A 16,093-nucleotide genomic window follows, 5' to 3' on the forward strand; every position below is an offset into this window, starting at 1 on the left:
TGCGAATGCAAACTGTGCATCCTTAATTTTCCCAACAAGAGGCACTTGCTTTTTTTCCATGGAATAAAAATGACCAAAATTTTTAGTAGGTGTTAAACCAAGAGCATTAACAACTTTGAGAGGCATTACATTATTTGAGGCCTCTGAATCAATAACACAATTGCTCAACTTAAAACCATTAATCAATAAGGAAATGTAGAAAGGATCTATTTTTCTAGGTACTGATGAAAGAATGGCAACCAGGTTATTGGGAATATTCTTAGGCTCAGATAACACGAGGTTATTCTGGGAATAATTTATAGTAGGTTGAGATTCTCTATCCTTTACAAATTTGACCAACCTATGAAACTAGTCAGGATTAGACTATAGATACTCAACTTCTAACATTTGAATCTTGGTCTTTTTAGCATGGTCAATTATATCAAAGGGTTGATAAGGACTTGACAAGGTAGGCAAAGACAAATCATGGGTTTTGGTATTATTGATACTGGTCTTAGGTACATTTGAAACCATGAGGGGTTGAGTAGAACTTACTTGATTATCACTTGGAATACTTTTGGGTAATGTAGGAAGAGGAGTTCCCCTCTTTGCAATCGTAACTGACAACTGAGGAGTGTCCTTCTTCTTTGCACCATCATCTTGAGAATGATCATTCTGATTATGTGATCAAGTGAGAACAACATTATACTTTTATCAACATGATATGCCTTGCATAACACACCCCAACTTTTTGCTTCTCAAGCTAGGGGTCCCCTTTTTGTTTTGCTCTATTTTCTTCATGTCTCCTTTTTGTTTGCACTTCGGAACCTCAGGTGTTGCTTCTATTTTGTATCATTTTTGCATGTTATGAAATACTTGCCTCTGGGGCACTGTCATGGAAGTGATCGGTGAGTGCTAGTTTCATAATAGTTAAGTGGAACACCGGAACCCCAAAGTCTTCATTGTGTGTCTTCTCCTTGGTCGTTGTTGTCATAGTGTCATTGCTTTTTCATGTTTCTTTCGTCCTTCCTCTCCCAAGTTGGTCTTCCATTTCCTTGTCCTTGTTTTCTCATTTTTCATGCGTCTTGTTTTCATAGTTTAGGGTTTAGAGTTAGATTTCATGCTTTCAATAAAATCAATTTTTATTGATTCATAGGTTGTTGGCCTTGTTTCTCGGATTCCCAAAATCCTGAAATCATCAATAATGAACCCTGAAATCCCGAAATCCTCAATAATGGACCCCAGAACCCTGAAATCCTCAATAATGAACCTCAGAACCCTGAAATCCTGAAAACCTCAATAATGTACCTCAAAACCCTAGAACCCAAAATCCCATAATCATCAATAAATAGACATCAAAACCCCAAAATACCAAAATTTCAGAGTCCCTTATGATTTTGCTAATATGATGAACTTGACTATGTAACTTGTGTTGCATGTTACGAAATACCTACCTCTAAAGCACCGTTACATAAGTGAACAGTGATCGCTAGTATCCTAACAGTTGAATTAGGATTATGGAACCTTCCACCTCATCCCGAAAGAAGGCTAGAGAGTACAAAGGATTTTCTCAGAGTTTTTAAATTCAGAATGGAGTATATTGTTGATCCACTAACCGCTTCCATATAATGTTTCATCAACAACTACCAAAACTACAAGAGGAATAAAGGACAAACATGCAGTTAGAAAAAGCAAAATGCATGTTGAAGTAGTTCCACCACCAGAAATACTATAGCTTCAACTGATACTGGATGTCACGCTTGCTTTTTGGGCATTATTTTTGCATGTTATGAATACCTGCTTCTGGAGCACCTTTACGAAAGTGAATAGTGAGCGCTAGTTTCATAACAATTAAGTGGAGTTTATAGGTAATGACTTGACTCCCATAATTTTGTAATGCTAGTTTTGCATGCTGGATAACCATCACCACCACTACAACTAGGCTTTCAACTGATGATGTAACTCACACTTCCTTTTTGGGCGAGATTTATGCATGTTACAAAATACTTGCTTCCAGAGCACCATTTTGGAAGTGAACCTGGAGTACCAGTTTAGTATTACTTAACTAGAGTTCAAAGGCAAAGACTTGCATGTCAACTGCGACTCCTTCATTTTTATAAGTTTAAAAGATTTTGTAATACTCTTTGAAGTTTAATAAAAAAAGCATCTTGTGGATTGCCTGATCTACTTGTGTGTTCTATATGGTTGTGTTCTTTGTGATCTAGTAACTTCTATCGTCTGAATCAACAACTAGTTTTTCTAGATGCTTTATTATTTTATGAATCATATTGCACATGTAAATGGTATATGAGGGTTAAATTGATAGGGCGATTATTGGCTGGGTGGTATTCATTTTCATTGGTGTGTAAATTTGTGTGAATTTATATATTTTCCAGAGTTTGTCATTTGAATGCTGATTTAGTGGTATTGATAATATTTGGACTATGAAATTCTAACCATGTGGATCATTCAGTTGTTATTGCATCAATTTCATTGTTATTTACTTGTTCCCTTGATCTATCTTTTGCTGTTTATTTTTGAGAAGGTGAAAATCAGAAAACACAAAAAAATGATTTTTTTTTCCAACCAACAGGCCTCTTGACAGGTACAATCGCATCAACCACTGAGTTGCCCATCACTGTCGAGACTCGACTATAGAGACCTTGGAGTGGTTAGTTTCCTAAAACTTATTGCTTTTCAGGAGAGGTGGTGAGTGTTCACATAAACTACTCGACTGTTGGCGTGTGTGTCAATACACTCATCAACAGAAACTGGTGCTAGAAGGAGGGCCAATAATGATTTTTGAATTGTTTTCTTAAGTTAGAGTGAGTTAGACCTTGGGAAAGTTTGACTCCAATGGGTAGTCCATTGTGCATACCTGGGATTGTTCATACAATTCCTCATCATGCGCATAATGGGCTTCCCATGTTCTTTCCTAAAAATGGACAAAGTGCTTCAGACCATGTAAATTTTTTTAAATGCCAAGTTTTTTTTCTTCAAAGCACACTAGAGGGTGTTGCCTGCAACTTGTTTGTTCAAAATCTTCAAGGTTAAGCATCACAATGGTACGCAATTCTTTCTCCTAATCTAATTTACTCATGGCATGAGTTTGAATTCCTTTTCTTAAGTCAATTTGATCCTTTCACAAGATTGGAAGATGCACTAATTCAATTTGCAAATGTGAAAAGAGTATCTGGTGAATCAATTGCTCAATTCAATCATATATTCTTGCTTATGTATCAAAGAGTTCAATGTACAAGCAGAGTAATAGATGCAATATTTTTGAAAGGTCATTACTTTTGGGGTATTGGTACTATGTTTGCAACGAAGATCAATGATGTACATTAGGCACTTGGAATAACCTTAATCTTAGCGCAATCTAGATATGAAGCTGTGAATAATAAATTTTACCATTTTAATGAAATTGTGTTAGGGGTTATTCATAATACAAACTTGTGCTCAAGCATACACCACACCTATCCAACAACAAGCATTCAAAAGCTACAACTTCCCAAATCTACCTACTATGACTTCAAATAACACGATAGATCAACCTAGTTGTAATCAACGAATACAACTCTCAAATCTGAATGAAAATACTACATCTACTAATGAAGTTTGTATGGTTGCAACTTATTTCTTTGGTCATGATTCAGGAAGAACAACAACAAATTATAATGAAGTTGTAGGTACAAAAGACAATGATCAGTCATGCCACATGAACTGGTTGTTTGAAAATAAAGAAGTGGCTGCAAATTTTGATTACAAATAGAAAATCAGATTTTGAGGTGATTCAACAACCACTTTTGGTAGAGATTTGAGAGAAGTTTAAGTTGCCACAATGCTGCCCCAACACTTTGAGAATCAACAAGTGGAAGGTTTCATATGCATTGTCAAGGTGAATTTCATGATGATCAACTGCATGATGAAGGTGTGCAAAATTTTGGTTTTTGGTTGGATACTACACCTGCGCATAAACATTTGGATGGAAAGTTGAGAGAATTGGGTGTCTCTAAGTCTTTGGGGGATTTTGCATGGGTAGATGGATGTAGAATACACTGCACAAACAAACATTATGAGATTAATTGTTGTGTTTTCATTGAGAGATTAGATAGATATTTGAAACACATGATTAAACTTGAGGATGTATTCACTCCCCTAGAAGATCATTGGGGCCTCAAGTTGACAAATGAGTTGAGAGAAAAAATCCTATTACTTAAGGCACCAAGAGGATTCACAACCATTCAATCATGAAGGCAATTTGCTTGATGAAATCCAACATGATGGAGAACTTATGACAAGTATGGATGAAGCTAGTAAGGTGGTGTCTATGCCTTCCTCTATCAATGAACATGAGAGAGATGTTGAATTGAATTTACCATGTAAAAAAAATGTTGATTGGTGTTCAAATTTGTTTTCTAATACAATTGGCCTAAAATTCCGATGGAGGTTTCCGACGGAGAAGGTATATTGTGAACAAATTTTTTTTTTTTTGAAAAATTGCCTACATTCGTCGGAATTTCGACAATAATTCAATATATGTTTTTGACAGAGAAGGAATTGCTAATGAAATTTGTGCCTTTTTATAAAAAGTGCCCGCGTTCGTTGAAATTTCGACGATCATGGGCATTACTTAAAAACAAAACAAAAGACCAAGACATTTCAAATCATTTTCGTGGCCTCTTCCCATTCTCACGTTGCCGCCCCAATAGCATACTCCTACCCAGAGTAAGCGTGAAGCATGAACTGTTTTGACCAATTAATGCTAGCTCCAAGCATTCTCGACTCATGGAATAGGGTTTACGAAAATGGGAGCAATGTCAACTCATGGAATAGGGCAGGTGTAAAGCTATGTCAACATCCTCCAGCCTGTACAAAAATGGGAGCAATGTCGGCTCATGGAATAGGGCATGCTCTCGGGCATGAATCATATATCGTATGAATCAACATCCTTTTTGGGGATTTTTTTTTTTTCAAAAAATAGTTCATATGTTTTTCTTTATGCTCCCACATTTTGCAGACATATCTACTAGGGCATTCACAACTACAACATCTGAAAATCTCCTTTAATGTTTTGATTGATGCCTAGACCCTATTCCAAGGTTCTAATCTCAAATGTGTATGAAGAGGGTGCTGGAAATGGTTGTGGATTTTGGTTCTACACCTACCATGTGCATTTGCCTTAAGATTTCAAAAAGATTTCAACAAATCTAATTTTTGCATATTGTGCATTCCATGAGACTCCATTTTTGTGAGGAATTTTAGCAGTTTGAATTCCTTGTTGATGTCTTCATAGTATTGAAAGTTTCTAAAGCATTTTAAAAGGTTTATTTTGTGCAATCCCAATGATCATTGTGTTTGACTAAAGACCAATAAGCTTTATTCCCCTTCTTTCATTCATTAGTATTGGTCACCCATCTATTTTGCACTTGTAGATAGTGATGTTTCTGATTCTCTATTGGCCTAGGAACAAGTGTAAAGCTCTGTCAACATCCCCCAGCCTGTACGAAAATGGGAACTTTGAAATGGCACACCGACTGTTTGACAGAATGCCTCACAAAAATTGGAAGTTTTTGAACAAGGTATGAACATCTATCATATGATAAATAATAGAGGAATTTTGTCACATGTTGTAGCTGCAATTGCCAGGGTACATGTTTTAAATATGTTTTATATCATAGAATCAACATTCCAATGGCTATTTATTTTTTAAAATTTGGATATCGTATTCCCAACTGATGTCTATTTTCATGAAACTATTCCTTTAGGCAAGCAAAAAAAGCCTGAAAAAACTACACAAGGCTTAAACCATTATTCATAGCCCCTAGAAAATCTCTTCATTACCAAAAAAACCTATTCATACTTGAAAACATTATTCACACCTAAAACATTGTCCATGCCTAAGACATTAATCACAACATCAAATAATATTCATAGTGTAAATAAACACTATTCATGTTTAAACTATTGTTCATAGATTCATTTAACATCAAAAATTACTCTAGAAGCTCTTGAGTCCAAATTTGTTGTTCTCTATATGAATTATGGGGTTTGAAATCTATTTAGTATGATTGTGTAATATCCCTTGTCCAATGATGACTGAAAAACAAGGAATATTTGTTGTCAAATCTACAAGAGTCCTCAAAAAATGGGCGTATGATGATGCAACCTCAAATTCCTCTTATTTCATATCTAAATAAAACAAATGCCTCATTGACAGTCATAAATACATGTTATAGGCAGCTAATGTAAAATTACGTGGACTGTCACAATAATGTATCAAAATCAGACTTCACTAGATTATTGACATTTTGTCAAACATGTCATGCAACCTCTGAAAACATATTACAATTAAAAGCCCATTCAAATCTTATTATAAACAAGTTCCAATGCAATCATAGGATCTTTACATAGGTTGACTACCAAGAGATATGCTATTGATTTTTTGAAGATATTAGATAGTCACTAACTGAAGCATATATCTCAAAATTACAATGAAAGAAGAGGTCTGAAGAACCTGATTAAGCTATGCCCAAGTCTGGCGATGTAAACACCAACATTACTCATCCAAAATAAAGCCATGTTAAGAGTTATGATCTTCAATACTTTCTCTTAGACATGAGATAAAATTAAAAAACCACATGATTACTACAATAAATTTATTTTCTTATTAAAAATATAAATAATTACATTAGATGTATATTCCACATAAAGAAAAGAAATGATGAAAATCATTTGTGTCTTAAATAATGAGATCAACAACTAAAAATGGGAAAATAATATCCTAATTACGACTCCCTAATTAGTATAAGATACTATTTCCAATATTATACTAAGGATAAATATACAAAAAGTATAATAATTACACTAATACATATATCACTCTCATGCCTTCCTTAATTTGATATAAGGTCCCTCTATCCAAATATCAAGTCTCAAGGGAGTTGTATGTGTCAGCTATTCAAGCTTCTTCTAAATCTACTCCAACCTCTTCTTCCAACACATGTCTTGATGATGGTTGAGGATCTTTAAACTTTGAAAATATGAATGAACACACTCCTCTAGACATGATTTAAATACCACATTTAATTATACACATGGATGCAATGGACATGATTTAGGATGTGTGCAATGAAGTGTGGAGGTTCATGAGAAATATACATTACATTTTTCTGAAGAAGATTTAGGTTTCTATCCTCCTCCTTTGTTGACATCCCCTCCCCCATTGTCTATTATGTTTTTATCTTGCTATATGACATCGGTAGCTTAATTACCTATTAGGGGCTCATTGTCATTCATGGTACTATGATTTCATGTGCAATCATACTTGGGAGGCAATGTAATAGCCTAGTTCTTCTTGTCTCTACATTGTGGAGCAAGAATAATAGTTGTCAATTGTTCTTTTTTAAGGATCCACTTTACCTTTGTTGATTTTTATCTTTTATAACTTGATATCCTTTCTTTCATAGAATTATCCTCAATCCAAATTCTCTCCTTTCTTTCATAGAATTATCCTCAATCCAAATTCTCTCCTTTCTTGGACGTGCGTGTTCCTTGATTAGGACCTCTTTCATTGTTTTGTAGGCAAATAAACAAAGACATCGACCTCTCCTCACTACTTATACGCAAAATGGCTAATTGAAACCACTTCATGTACACAAAATGTCTCCTTGCATTGATCAAGCCTAAAAAATGTGACAACCTTGTTCAACAAGGGTTGATAATATACAACACAATGCCTATCATTCATGAGATCAAGGTGGTTGATTTCATGCTCAATAAAAATATGATCAAAACTTTTCGTAGTTTTTCCACCATCATAATATCATTTTTCTATTGTTAACATCATACATCCTCATGCTACGCAAGCAATTCATTGGGCTCTTCAATTTATTGATGGGGGCTTTCCTAGGTCAAATAGGTTTAAATATACCTTGAAGTGTGCAGTATGGAAGGTTTGTATTCTTAATCTCCTGCCCATTTGTTAATTTAAAAGATGATATCTTTATTAAATATCTCCTCTATTTTTGGAGGTAGACATCTTTAGGAAAAGATCTCTTCCTCCCTCTTTAAAATGATCCCTTTACACTTGTTGAAAAATATCTCTTTTACAACTATCTCTTCCTTTCTTATAGCAATGAGGCATGTACAAGGATCTTTCTTCCTAGCTTGGAATGCATGTATGTTTATTAAGGGTATCTTCTTGGTGTTGAAGGTGCTTATCCTTGATCGCTATCTACCTTAAGATATCAACCTAGAGGTATGTTGACATCCTAAGGGGAGGCATATGAGATGTCCTTTTTTCTTGTGTTAATTAATTTATTTTATATCCTCAAACTAGAAGTGTTGTGTTACATAGCGCCCCCTAGGGCATGGTTATTATTTTTTTGAGATTGGTTACTTGGAATAGCATGGATTAATGCTAGTGTGATCATTGTTGTTGTTTACACCTTTGCAAGTGTTGGTTATTATCGTTGTTTGTGTTTTGTGTCACTACAACAACCATTTTGTAGTAGAGTTTTGTTGTAGACCTAGAAGTCATATCTCTTCTCCCGTGACAGAGTGTTCAAGTAGAATTGTTGGGACTAGGAGGTGCAGATTGACCAGATCCTCCACCTGTCGGAAGTAGACAAATTGAATGCTTTTTGGATTAGGATGGCACATATAATCTACTATCAAAAGGTTGTCAAATTCTTTTAAGACTAGGAGGTGTGAACTCGCCTACTCTTTTGCTTTTCATGCCATCAAAATTTGAGTTTGATTGTCATCATTTACTTTTCCAAATTATTCACACGTAACCCTTGAATCAATTTCCTACACACAAAATGACGAAAATGGGTTTGTTGATGGGGGATTTCCTAGGTCAAACCTCAGGTTGTGAATTAACCTTGAAGTATAAGGTTTTCCTTTTGAGGGAAAGAATAGATGTAATCTAAAAATGCTTAAAATTGAACATGATACCTTGATGAATCTTTCTTGAATCCTCACACAAGGTTTTAGGATGTCATGCAAATTGTTGATCATGAATGTTGTGCTTTAACTTGAATTCTCCTTCAATGCTTGATGAATGCTTGATTGCTTGTTCACTTGGAATTGAATTGATTTTATAATTAAGAGATCACTTGAATTGTAGGTAGACCTCTTCAAATGATAGGGTAGGCTTCCTTTTATACCTAATCATACATAAAGTGTTTGAATTTTTTCTCACACATGAGGCAAGAAATGAGGGGTCATATTTTGGGTCCCAATCACGAGTACCAAGGCACCTAAGGCATCCTAGTCTTGTCAATTTAGGATGTGACATGATAAAGTGGGCATTAATGTCTCAAGATCAGATGGACCTTAAGTGATTGTCTCGCTTGCATATGATTTGTTTGGGTGATAAACTTCACCATTCTACTCACAAGAATTTAATTAAGTCTCAAATATAGGGATCATAACTTATTAATGATGTAGTGAAAGTCCTTCAGGAAGGACTTCTAGAAGTATTTTTGGATGAGTCTTTGTCAAGTGCAGAGAAAATACAATTGATGCTTAATGGATTTAAGGAACATGCTTTCAAATTGCAAGCCAAAGTTTTGAAGGATGTAGAGAAGAAGGTGGAAGAGAAAAGACTAGAAGTTTTGGTGATTAGATGTGCCACAACACATATCCAACTACAAGAAAGCATATTTTTTTTTAGAAAAGTGTAAAAGATGTAGTGGCAACATACATGTTTTAAAGGCAATGGCCTAAATATACTAAGGATATTAAGGGTCACATAGATAATATAGCATCACAAATTGTACAAATATCCAATACTATAGACATGAAGAATGATGCAGAAGGAAACAAAATGATTCAAATAGAAAACTTGTACATGCAACTAAATCCATTGACTAATCAGAAGAACAAAATTAAGAAATGGTTCGATCATCTGAGAGATGTTGTAGACTTGCAACTCACCAGCTACTTAGTTTTTGCGGGTAAGATTTTTTTTTGTTTTGGTTATGGTTGTGGTGTTTGTAGGGAGACATTTACAAATTTATATCTATTTTCACTATTTAATGGTTTATGGGTTTGTAATGGTAATTTAATGTTCTTTCATATTTTTGTATAGATACTTTATAATAGCCTATTATAGTGGTTTGTTCTATTATGGATAATGCTGTGGGTTAGACGGCTTTGCTGTCGGTGCATGAAAACATTGTACGAGTTCTAATTTTAAAAATTACATGAAACATTTTTAATTTATTTGATTTAGTGTTATTTGAAAAAAAGTTTATCAATGATGTTTCCTTTCTCCAAGAATTGGATCGAGGATCTTTCTGTCAGATAATATGTAACATCCAATGACTAAATATTTTCTTTACAAATGCTTATTTTATTTAATTATCATCTAAGCGTGAATTATAATTTATATCTATGCGGAAGCAGAAGATACAAGATGAAGACTCATGTGCAAGTAAATTTTGTAAAAGAAAGCAAGCAGGCATTATCTTGAATGACATGGAAACAAGCTCATCAACTACTTAGAAGAGAGCAATTGGAGAAAAGAAGAGGAAAGTGTTAAAGGGTGATAAATAAATAGAGAGTATGTAATACAAACAAACAATGTTTGGAGTGTGTGATGTGACATCTCTTATTTATGTCGAGAGGGACTAACTAGTTTTGGAATTCCTAGGAAACCTATTGGGCCAGGCTTGGAGGAAATCATTGTGTTCATGCAAGGACCACCTTTTTTCTATTATGAGAATTATGGTTTTGCACTAAAGGATATTTGGAAGGAAATATCTGAATATTTCTATAGTGTGGAACTAGAGTTGGTGGACTTGAAACACTTTTTAGCTTCCAAAAGACCAAGAGATTATGTACACAATCTCCCAATAGAAGGGCAATTTCAAGCATTACCTCTCCCCCCATGACTATTCAGGAAGCACTTCCTTAGACAAAGGACTATTGGCCTCCATGGGATCAAAGAAAAAAATTGAATTGCATAGACTGTAGATGATGTGGTGGTGTCCTTCGTGAACAACTCTGCACTATACTTGAAAATTCACGAGGGAAACTACAAGATAGTGAACAAAAATACATTCTTGAAAAGTGTGAAGAATGGAACTTGGTTTGGGTGGGGCCAGGTCAGGTGGCTCCTCTAGAGGTTGACAAGATAGAAATTATATTAGGATTTGAAAAAGATCACACTCATGGAACTTTGTGTACGACTGATCGATTGCGCTGTTTGGGTAATGCATTCCAAATAGATACACTTGCATACCATTTATATGTCTTGAAAGTAGTTTATCCTGATGGCATAAAATTAAAGTACTTTTTCTTCTATCTGGTATTGGTGGAGCAAAGGTTGCATTGCATCGACCTAGGATACATATTTTCGTAGATACAACACAAGTTAAATGTATCCCAGGTCAATGCAAAGCAACCTCTGCTCCAGAGATCACCAGAAAATAGAGAAAGAACTTTAATTTAATGCCATCAAGATAAAAGGTTTTAATCAAGACAGATAAAAGGTATGAAATTGTATCTATTTGGAATGCATTACCCAAACAGCACAATCGATCAGTCGCACATGAAGTTCCACGAGTGTGATCTTTTTCAAATCCTAATAGGATTTCTATCTCGTCAACCTCTAGAGGAGCCACCTGACCTGGCCCCACCCAAACCAAGATCCATTCTTCCCACTTTTCAAGAATGTATTTATGTTCACTATCTTATAATTTCCCTCATGAATTTTCAATTATAGTGCAGAGTTCTTCACGAAGGACACCACCACATTGTCTAGAGTCTATGCTTCAATTTTTTTCTTTGATCCCATGGAGGCCAATAGTCCTTTGTCTGAGGAAGTGCTTCCTGAATAGTCATGGGGGGAGAGGTAATGCTTGAAATTGCCCTTCTATTGGGAGATTGTGTATATAATCTCTTGGTCTTTTGGAAGCTAAAAAGTGTTTCAAGTCCACCAACTCTGGTTCCACACTATAGAAATATTTGGATATTTCCTTCCAAATATCCTTCAGTGCAAAACCATAATTCTCATAATAGAAAAAAGGTGGTCCTTGCATGAACACAATGATTTCCTCCAAGCCTGGCCCAATAGGTTTCCCAGGAACTCCAAAACTAGTTAGTCCCTTCGGACATAAATTAGAGAAGTCACATCACACACTCCAGACATTGTTTGTTTGTATTGCATACTCTCTATTTATTTATCACCCTTTAACACTTTCCTCTGCTTTTCTCCAATTGCTCTCTTCTAGGCAGCCGATGAGCTTGTTTCCATGTCATTCAAGATAATGTCTACTTGCTTTCTTTTACGAAATTTACTTGCACACGAGTCTTCATCTTGTATCTTTTGCTTCCGCACAGATATAAATTATAATTCACACTCAAATGATAATTAAATAAAATAAGCATTTGTAAAGAACAAATTTAGTCATTGGATGTTACATATTATTTGACAGAAAGATCATAGACAATTCTTGGAGAAAGGAAACAACATTGATAACTTTTTTGCAAATAACATTGAATCAAATAAATAAAAAATGTTTTATGCAATTTTTAAAAGTAGAACTCGTTCAATGCTTTCATGCACCGATGACAAAGCCGTCTGACCCACAACATCTGATACCATCGGAATTCTGATGACAACTAAAGAAACATCCGACAAGGATGCCGTATATCTGACGTCACTTCCTCGTCGGATAGTCATCGAGGAGAAAACATAGCATCCATCAAAATTCCGACCGTAATCCATTGAGATTTTTGGCCGAGGGAGAAAATATAGCCACTGTTGGAAGAGTTCATAACGTTGTTGAAATTTTGACGCAAATGGTATCATCGAGAAGGTTGACGATGAGTTTTTGATGGTTAAATTGGTTGGAAGTCCGACGTGGTGTCGTCGGACTTCCGACAATTAGCCATCGAAAATTAGGCCCAAATGTACTAGTGGTTGAATAAAGAAGCTGAGTTGATCATTAATCTTGATGTGATTGGAGTAAGGAATGTCAGCCTCACTAGTTTCAAAAGTGACAGTGTTGATCTATGTATTGATTTTGTGAGTAATGGGACTAACCTTGCAAAAGATTGTGAAATTGAAAAGGTGAATGATAACTACATTTGTGTTGATAAGGGTAATAAGTTTGAAATCACATGTGTAGATGGTGATACTGAAAGTTTCTCACTTGAATTCCAAGGCCAAGATGATTCAAGTAAGAGGAATTACAATGATGACAAGGAAGACAACATATTCCTTGATGAGGTTGTAGATGATCTTTTCTTGCATTTCGATGATGAGTTGGTGGACAAGCTTTTAACACAAATAAAGAGATGAATCTAAATAAAAAATTCCTTGATGAATGCCTAAATCAGATTTACCTCGACCATGAAAACAAACTAGCCAATGCGATGAATGTTGATGAAATTGATTTGTTGTATGAAATTAACTATTTATTGTAGAAAAATGTTGATGATGAGGTTGAGGATGGTGAAGGTCAAGCTGATTGAGAGAATACTTCTAAAAGAAAGTCAAAAGTTGAGCTACCTATACAAATCCAACAATAGGAAATCAGGGAGTGTCTCCACCAATTTGATTTTATGCATTCAAATGGACTTTCAGGAGAAGTTTCATATTCTCAATTTGCTAAGGTTTATGAGTTTAAAGATAAAATACCTAATGCTAATTTCTCTACTTTTGTTGATCCCATCCAAAAAATTGAGGAAATTGATGTTGTGCAAGAAGACAAGAATCCCTAAGCCTTGCAATTTGAAGGTCAAGGTTATATTCAACTCACTGCAAACGATGATGTGCAAATAATGATGAACCTTGGGGCAGAGCTAAGTGCTGAAATGGACCACCCAGGATACTTCAGTAATCTAGAAGATTTTGTTGGCATTATAACAGACAAAGGGAGATTGTTGGCATTCCAATTACAATAAGAGATTGTTGGCATTTCAATAAGGATATTGAGAAGGTTGTTGATGATTATGGATATAACTGATTAAGGATGTTTACTGTCTTAATATTATTATTTTGTCATTGATGTCAAGAAATTGATTTTCTAATTCAGTATGATGTTGCCATATCTTAAGAAGTATGATTTGGTGAGTATAAATATGTCGGTAAAAGACACAGGAAGAATGTGATGAATAAGGGGAGAAATAAGTTATTAAATGGGCAACTATTACCAAGTTAGACAATGATGAGATCATGATGTTTAGATTATTTTGATATCCTACATATGCTATTGTTTATAAGGTTAATACTATACTATGTTACCGAGCAAAGAACCTAGTCGGTAAACCCTAAGGAACATAGTCGGTAAACCCTAAGGTTATCACTATCAGTTAATGAAGGTAGAATGTCTACCGAGTGAAGTTTAAAATTTATCGAGTTGCAACCGAGTAATAATAGAATGCAATGAATGATTAAAAGCATTATTTAATGAAGGAAGCTAATGAACTGGTTATGATTAAATGATTGTTACAACGTGTGTAAAGGTTGTTAAGTATCTATGGCAAAGGAAAATCGGCAGGAAGATCTACAACTCAGATTGAACTGCAATACCCTAGCACAAGTTCCAAGAAATGTATGCAAGTTCCAAGGTGGGGTAAAACATTTTCAGATCGAAGGATACATTGAACCTGGTCATGTTTGAAGATCTGATGGCTATGATTGATCATGGGATATGTGATCAAGGAGATTAAGTGGTTGGCAAATTGTTTATAAATAAGGAATTGTTGATAAACAATGTATGCGGGCAAGTGTATGCACAGGGATGCTACATAGTGATTATCGAGCACAAAAGCTTGAAGACCTGTTTTGAATAATAGAGTATAGAGCCTAGCAGATGGACAAGATAAGTCCTATGACTAGATTGTATTGAACAAATAAGAATCTGCTTTAGCATTTTAGATGTGAAGTTGCAGATAGACTTTTATTATTGTTATTTTGTAAAGTGACAGAAAATCTCTTAACCGAGTGGACTTAACAGTCTTATTTGTAAAACCTTCTAGCAAGTTGACATTTTGATTGAGTGTTTGAAATCCTTTAACAAGGTCACTTCTAACAAGGTGAAGATCCTAACAGATCTGAGGGAAATCCCTTAACTGGGTCACATCTAGCAATGTGTTTGTAATCTTTAACAGGATTTGCTTTTAACCGAGCATACTCTAGAAGAGTATATTTCTTAGTGGGCCTGAAATCCCATAGTGGTTTTTCCCTATTTGGGTTTCCACGTTAAATCTAGTGTTATGAGTGTTATGATGTTTATATGCTTATGAGTTTGCATGTTTAGCAGTTTTGGTTATATTGCTAAAGTATATGTTACCGAGGTTGAATTTGTTGTTTTTATGGAAGATTAAGTTTGTATGATTCACCCCCCCCTCTCATCTTATTAGTTTGGCATCTGTACTTAAAATTAAGTATTAGAACTATCAATTGGTATCAGAGCTTTGGACTCGATAAGAAAAAGTTTAAAGGTACTTGAGGCAAAGATCCAAAGATGTATAAGAGGGATGCACCGAAGCTGAACAAGTCAAGTTTCTCTACATGGCAGAAAAGGATGAAGCTGCACCCATCAGGAGTTGGAGATTGATTTCATTAAATCGAGCACCTATCCATTGATAATGGAAGAGATAAAGGTGAAGCAAGAACATATCCAAGCAATGATTGAAATAACATCCGCATTGACCGACTTAGAGTTTAATGATCTAGAAGGTTGCAATGATGCAAAGGCAATGTGGGATAAGCTCATATCTGTGTATGGTGGAGATGAACATGTTCAATGAGAAAAAGTGGATAGTCTAAGAGGACAACTTGAATCTATGAGGATGAATGAAGGTGAGAACATAACCTAGTATAGTACAAGACTAAAGGAGATTGTCAATCAAGTCAAAGGAGCAGGTGGAACTATTGAAGAAAAGGATATAACAAGTAAGTTGTTAAGAACCCTTCTACTAGCTTATGCAATCTGAGTCTCTGCAATCAATGAATTGAGGTCTGTACCCAATATGCCAGCTTCTTTAGATGCTACTATTGGTAAGCTACATGCATTTGAGTTAAGTAATTTTGATAACAGTGGGTCTTCGGTAAATAAAGTTGAATCTGCATTTAGTTCTTTTCATATTG

Source organism: Cryptomeria japonica, chromosome 3 (genome assembly GCF_030272615.1).
Source record: "Cryptomeria japonica chromosome 3, Sugi_1.0, whole genome shotgun sequence".
Classification (NCBI taxonomy): Eukaryota; Viridiplantae; Streptophyta; class Pinopsida; order Cupressales; family Cupressaceae; genus Cryptomeria; species Cryptomeria japonica.